The sequence below is a fragment of the Lycium barbarum genome, chromosome 3, assembly GCF_019175385.1.
Source record: "Lycium barbarum isolate Lr01 chromosome 3, ASM1917538v2, whole genome shotgun sequence".
Taxonomy (NCBI): Eukaryota; Viridiplantae; Streptophyta; class Magnoliopsida; order Solanales; family Solanaceae; genus Lycium; species Lycium barbarum.
This window is the reverse complement of record NC_083339.1, coordinates 5,832,813-5,840,908: the sequence shown is the minus strand read 5'-3', so window position 1 is coordinate 5,840,908 and position 8,096 is coordinate 5,832,813.

Below are 8,096 nucleotides of genomic sequence, written 5' to 3'. Positions count from 1 at the left end.
TTTCTTCTGATTCAACATTTTGGAAAGAGGCAGTCAATAGTGAGATTGAATCAATTTTGAACAACTCTACATAGGAATAGGTTAATCTTCCTCCTGGAAATAAACCTTTAGGGTCAAAATGGATCTTTAAAAGGAAAATGAAAGCTGATGGCACTATTGACAAATACAAGGCAAGACTTGTGGTCAAAGGTTATAGACAAAAAGAAGGTCTTGATTACTTTGACACATACTCCCCGGTAACAAGGATAACATCTATTCGAGTGTTTGTGGCTCTGGCGGCCGTACCTGGTCTTGAAATCTATCAAATGGATGTTAAGACAACTTTCTTAAATGGAGAGTTGGAGGAAGAAATTTACATGGAACAACCTGAGGGATTTGTGGTTCCTGGTAAAGAAGGGAAAGTGTGCAAACTTGTTAAGTCGCTTTATGGACTAAAACAAGCACCCAAACAATGGCATGCTAAATTTGACCAAACAATGTTGGCAAATGAATTTAAGATCAATGAGTGTGACAAATGTGTTTACATTAAAAACACTCCAAATCATGAAGTCATTGTTTTTTTATATGTTGATGACATGTTGATAATGAGTAAATATATTGCCAATATAAATGCTACTAAGCGCATGCTAGCTAGCAAATTTTCTATGAAGGACTTAGAAGTTGCTGATTTGATCTTAGGAATCAGAATTCATAAAACTCCATAAGGTCTAGCATTATCGCAGTCTCATTTTATTGAAAGAGTACTTGACAAGTTCAACTATTTGGATTTCAATATTGCCAAGACTCCAATTGACGTGAGCTATACATTTCAGATGAATGAAGGTGAAAGTGACTCACAATTGGATTATGCAAGAGTGTTGGGAAATTTGATGTATATCATGAATTGTACGCGACCAGATATAGCATGTGCTATTAGCAAATTGAGTCGGTTCACAAGTAATCCCAACCAAACTCACTGGATGGCAATGAAACGATTTTTGGGGTATCTGGAACATACCCAAGACTATGCTTTGCATTATAACAAATATATCGCCGTGATTGAGGGATATAGTGATGCAAATTAGATCACCGGATCATCTGAAGTTAAATCCACGAGTGGATATGTTTTCACAATTGGGGGTGGAGCAGTGTCTTGCAAATCATCCAAACAGACGTGCATCACCCGTTCTACGATGGAATCTGAGTTTATAGCTTTAGACAAGGCCGGTGAAGAAGCTGAATGGCTTCGGAATTTCTTAGAAGATATTCCATTTAGTACCTATATGCAGACATTGTGATAGTCAAGCAGCAATAGGTAAGGCAAAGAGCGTTATTTACAACGGAAAATCTCGTCATATATGACAGAGACATAATACCGTGAGACAACTACTCTCTAGTGGAATTATCACTATTGACTATGTAAAGTCTAGAGATAATGTGTCGGATCCACTTACAAAAGGCCTAACTAGAGAGGCGGTTGCAAGATCATCTAAGGGAATGGGTTTAAGGCTTAGGACAAGTCATCATGGCGGTAACTCTACCTAGCAGACTGGAGATCCCAAGAGCTAGGTTAAAAGTGATCAAACAAAGTTGTGACTGACGGTTCGGCATTTTCAAATAACTCAATCCATTCTCGTGATGAAAACAATGTTCAGGAACAAGGATAAAACGTTAAGACTTTTTAACGAGTTAATATAGCTTAAGTTTTTTAATGGTTTCTAAGTTTGGCAGGTTTGACCAAATAGTGTATCTACCCGATAACACGTTTAGGAATCACCTATGTGAGTGTGAAGTGTAAGTCGCTTCAAAGAAGATAATTGTAAAAAGCCCATTCTCTATACACTCATAAAACCAGGAAGTGTTCATGGCTGAAACGAACACAACCGTAAGAACCATAGATGATAAAAGATTGATTGTGTGACATGTGGTTGTCTAGGTATACACCAAAGGTCGATGGTTCAAAGATATCATATCTACCGATTGACCGAGTATATCCGACATATGTTCACTACGAAAAGTTCAAAGGGAAACCTACTTATCCAGATGCAATTAATCCTTGCTTGTAAATTACACACTTGTCCGTGCATTCCTTTATCTTATAGCCATTCTCCATTCATGTGGGGGATTGTTGGGTTTAATTGATAGATTGAATGGGAAATAGAGGGAAAATGAGTTGTTCCCCCTTGCTTTATGAAATGAGCATTTGTCCCTCATTGGTAATGCAAAGAAAAGTTCTCCTAATTAAAAGTAGAAGTACTCCTTCTTGTTGCTAAAGGGTTAAGAAGAGGGTCTTCCCTCACGCCGTCGTCATTGCTCAGCTCGGCTTTGGATGGATTTGGATTTGGTCAAATGATCTTATTGATTGATAACCTTTTTGGACCAAATTTTCTTTAATTTTAATTAATTAATTAAATTAAATTATCCAATCCTGACCCGTTAGTGACCCGCGACCCGTTTCTTTCCCAGATTTTATTTAAATTTCCCACCCATTTTAAAGTGACTGTTCTGAAGGGTTGCAAACCTTCAAAAACAGTACTTCCATGGCTATAAATTCGTTTGATTCCTCAGATTTTTCCTTGCGAATTTTCTGAACATCAAAACTTCTTCTTCTTCTGCAAAAATAAAATTCCAGTATGATTTACTGCCGTTGGGTGGTTCGCTGACACCGTGGTTTTAGGTACCGATACACCGGTGGGTAAGATCGTTTTATCCTGGGAGAATATATTCCATTAACCTCGGGTACTTGAGGGGAATAATTTCCTTAAGAACACACTGTGCATTCAGTGGACTTGATTTTCTTCCTTAAAAATATTTTTTCGAATACTGTTTTGATATTTTCTAGTTTCTGGTTTATACTTTCTGCTTTTACAAAGTTACTGTTACAAAGTAATTTTGCAATACAGATTGGTAACAAAAAGTCATTCAATATGAGGTGATAGGATAGCTAGGGAGAATCTAACTCTTTAATTGAATTAATAGGAAAGATGGATCACATAGCTTACAAAATTCAATCCTCTTTAAAGACCAATATAAACATATAATTTTATTAGATGGAAAGGTCCAAACCCGATATATATTGTTTGAAATTGCTCAATTTCGTCTTATGTTATACTTTTAAGTCTGTTCGTACCTTTATCATCATTAGCATATTGTCTGTACTTGCCTTATCACTAATAGAGTTTTAATTTGAAATGAATGGACTTCACATGTTAAAATACTTCAAGGAAAAAGATCCAAATTTACCTCTCTACTTTTAATTATAGTTTGTTATTACCCTCTATTAAACTTAAACTTGGAGTTCACTAGGAGAAAAGGGTAAAAATCAGGGGCATCGCTACAGTGTAACACGAAGGTTCGGACAAATCTAGTAGCTTTTGCATAGACTCGGTATTTGCATTAGGTATTTCAGTAAATATTCTACTATATTAGAAGAGTGGGTTGGATCGTCGTCCACCCACTCTTGTAATATAGTAAAAAAAAAATATTAAGGTGGGTACTGTAACACCCCGTACCTTTAACCTAAGCTTTGACCATGATCCTAGACTTAGAAAACCAAATAAAGAATGTGGGAATTTGAAATTTCCTCTTTAGTTGTAAGATGGTGGTTTACGCCCATGAACAATGATCGTATTTCAGTATACGGCCCGTATTTCAAGTCATAAACTGGTACCAAAGATTTCTAAGCATTCTGGAATTTGACACTTAGAGGTTACATCGTTAAATACGGGCCGTATTTCAAAATACGGCCCGTATTTCAAAAGTTATTTGGAATTTTGGAAAACTTCCTTGATGAAAGTTGTATATCTTTGAAATACCTTTCCAACGGTATATTATGGGGGTCAAACGGACATCTGTGCAAAGAGTTATGGCCATTTTACTGAAGAGACACAGTGCAGTCCATACGGAATACGGATTGTATTTGAAAATACGGCCAGTATTTCAAAATACAGCCAGTATTTAACTGGGCATAAAATTCAATTTTCCAGAACAGTATATATTCATCCATATTAGTTCAAATCATTATTTATCATTCCTTCAAGCCCTAGAACGACCTCCTACCCTCTTCCATCATCAAGAACACCAAGGTAAGCCTACTCTAATTATTCCAAGTCAATTCTAATACATATCCTTGTAATCTAAACAAGAAATCATCATTCCAAAACTAGGGTTTTCAAGAAAACCCATCTCAAGGTTCAAGATTCAAGATTTTGAAAGTCTTCTTCAAAGTTCAAGTCTTTAATTCAAGTTTTGGAGCATTACTAGGTATGTAGAGTTACTATCTATGTGTGGGAACATCATTGTTCTTCTCCACGCCTCATAATCCATAAATTATGATTTTCTACGAAAACTAGGGTTTTCTATACCATGCTCATGACAACCCTAGGTCCATGTCCATGATTATATTATGTATGAATTGCTATTATTCTTTCATTGTGTTCTTAATAACAGCATATGATTATTGAGAATCAGTCCGTAATCCATGAAAACCCATATGTTGTATTCCATGGGTTCTTGCATGCATGTTTTTAACTAAGAATGATTATTTCATGAATATCCTACATGTCTACAAGTTTTCATGCAACTATATTATATAATTATTTTCATGCTATGATACAAGATACATACATGCTAAATACAAGTTATTTCATGAAACCATGTTTACAAGTTGTTTCATGAAATCATGTTTACAAGTTATTTCGTGAAATCATTATTACAAGTCAAGTACAAGTTAATTCACGAAAATCATGGGCTTCTTAGCTAATTATATCATGTTCATGTTTTTGGGAGTGGCACGAATTACCGAGAAGGCTCAGATAGCCTGAAACTACGTAGCCACCGTAGGACAAAGATCGCTCCGCCCAATTAGGACGATACCTTAATTTTACACTGAATGGATCCATCAGGCACGTTACCACCTTATACCCTAGCAAGGTATGGGGGCTCTTCTTGTAACACCCCGTACCTTTAATCTAAGCTTTGACCATGATCCTAGACTTAGAAAATCAGATAAAAAAATGTGGGAATTGGAATTTCCCTGTTCAGTTGTAAGATAGTGGTTTACGCCCATGAACAGTGACCGTATTTCAGTATACGGCCTGTATTTCAAGTCGTAAACTGGTACCAAGGATTTCTGAACATTCTGGAATTTGGCATTTAGATGTCATATGGTTAAATACGGACCGTATTTCAAAATACGGACCTTATTTCAAAACGTATTTGGAATTTGGGAAAACGTCCTTGATGAAAGTTGTAGAGCTTTGACATACCTTTCCAACGGTATATTATGGGGGTCAAACGGACATCTGTACAAAGAGTTATGGCCATTTTACTGAAGAGACGCAGTGCAGTCCGTATTTCAAAATACAGCCAGTATTTAACTGGGCGGAAATTTTAATTTTCCAGAACAGTATATATTCGTCCGTATCAGTTCACATCATTATTTTTTATTCCTTTAAGCCCTAGAACGACCTCCTACCCTCTCCCATCATCAAGAACACCAAGGTAAGCCTACTCTAATTATTCCAACTCAATTCTAACATATACTCTAATAATCTAAGCAAGAAATCATTGTTCAAAACTAGGGTTTTCAAGAAAACCCATCTCAAGGTTCAAGAATTCAAGATTTTGGAAATCTTCTTCAAAGCTCAAGTCTTTAATTCAAGTTTTGGAGCGACTAAGGTATGTAGAGTTACTATCTACGTGTGGGAACATCATTGTTCTTCCCCACGCCTCGTAATCCATAAATTATGATTCTCTACAAAAACTAGGGTTTTCTATACCATGCTCATGACAACCCTAGGTCCATGTCCATGATTATATTATGTATGAATTGCTATTATTCTATCATTGTGTTCTTAATAACTCCATATGATTATTGAGAATCAGTCCGTAATCCATGAAAACCCATATCTTGTATTCCATGAGTTCTTGCATGCATGTTTTGACTAAGAATGATTATTTAATGAATATCCTACAATGTCTACAAGTTTTCATGCAACTATATTATATAATTACTTTCATGCTATGATACAAGATACATACATACTAAATACAAGTTATCCCATGAAACCATGTTTACAAGCTATTTCATGAAACCTTGTTTACAAGTTATTTCATGAAACCATATTTACAAGTTATTTCGTGAAATCATGATTACAAGACAAGTACAAGTTTATTCACGAAAATCATGGGCTTCTTAGCCAATTATATTATGTTCATGTTTTTGGGAATTGCACGAATTACCGAGAAGGCTCAGATAGCCTGAAACTATGTAGCCACCATAGGACAAGGATCGCTCCGCCCAGTTAGGACGATACCTTAATTTTACACTGAATGGATCCATCAGGCACGTTACCACCTTATACCCTGGCAAGGTATGAGGGCTCTGCTGGTCCGGTGAGGTACCAGACTCCACGTACCCACGTGGTGATATCACATGTCGGTTTATGAAATGCTCTCCCTACTTATCAAATTTTACTTATGTTATATATATATGTACTCATGCTCATGCTCATGTTCATGTCCAGGTTTTCAGTTTCAGCTCTCATCATGTTATTTCATGTCCTATGTTATTTCATTCAGTTGTTTTACATACCAGTACATTCAATGTGGTGACGTCCCCTTTTATTGCCCGGGGGCCTGCATTTCACGATGCAGGTACGTATTTATAGGACGTCGCATCTGCTCAGTAGGATTTTCTCGTATCAGCTCATTGATGAGCCCCATCTCATTCGGGGTTCAGTCAGTTATCTTTATTTTACTAGTCATGCATTTAAAGGTATGCTGGGGGCCTTGTCCCAGCAAGTACGTTTTCCAGTCAAGATTCACGATTAGAGGTTTCATAGACTATCCAGTTTAGTTATGTTAGACATGCAAGGTGTTTAGCCATCTTTGGCTCAACTTATGTTATTTCCGCATTTATGATTTAAACATGTATTTCATTAAATTATTATGACATCTCATGTTTTATAAAAGATCATCACGTTCATGATATATTTCCGCTCATGTATGCCTTATGATGATTCAGCAAGCCATGTGGTTCGCTCGGTCACATGCAGTATGGCACCGAGTGCCGTGTTTCGCCCAGGCCATGGTTCGGGGCGAGACAAAGCTTGGTATCAGAGCCTAGGTTTAAGTGTCTTAGGGAGTCTATGAAACCGTGTCCAGTGGGGTCACTTTTATATGTGTGTGCGCGCCACACATATAAACAGTTGACCACCAAGACATTTAAGATTGTCTCACTTCTTTCAACTCTAGATCGTGCAATAGAGCTATGTTCTCATAAATCACTCGGACTCGTGTGTTGTTTCCCATTCTATCGAATACGCCATGTCTCAATGGATGAGAAAGATATAAATCTAATCATTATCGATGTGTTTCTTTCAGATGGAGTCATCAGGAATTATTCTAACTCGTGTCATGAAGCTTAGAGCAGTAAATAACATTCTCTTTCCATCGAATTCTAAACGTATCGAATGCGTAAGCGGCAAGAAGGAAAATTCGAGACCTAAGACTTACCAAATAGTGCATGGTGTGTTTATCAGGTGATAATACCCTTTTAAAAACAAGTTTCGGCACGGCAGTACACATAGGTTATATACCTTACAGAATAAGTTTATTTGGATTATCTAACCATCGACCTACAGTGTAAGGATGATAGTTCAGATTTAAGACCCTACAGAGTAACATGTTATGAAATTAGCTGCAGCAATCATAAATTGTCCACGGTAGTTTTAAGCATGAAATAGCCTAAGAGCCAACCACCTGTAATACTAAAAAGTCTCGACTTTTTTCAAGGGTATATATATATATATATATATATTTGCCATATGGACTATGTATATGACTAAGAAGGGACTGAGTGCGATAAGAAAAACCACGAGCAGACGATATTGAATTTTTAGGGATAGTTTTAAATTATTTAAGCTTATCCAGATCAGACCTAGAGAGTATGACGTTAGTAAGTTACTACAAGAAGCAGATATTACTATGAGATAAAAGATATGACAATTCCCTCTTAGGTTATGTGATTAAGTATTTATCCTTGATGTGTATAGTATGATATAATTTTGAAAGTGTATAGGGAGTTTGGTGTTAGTTGTTCCAATTCCTTGTTT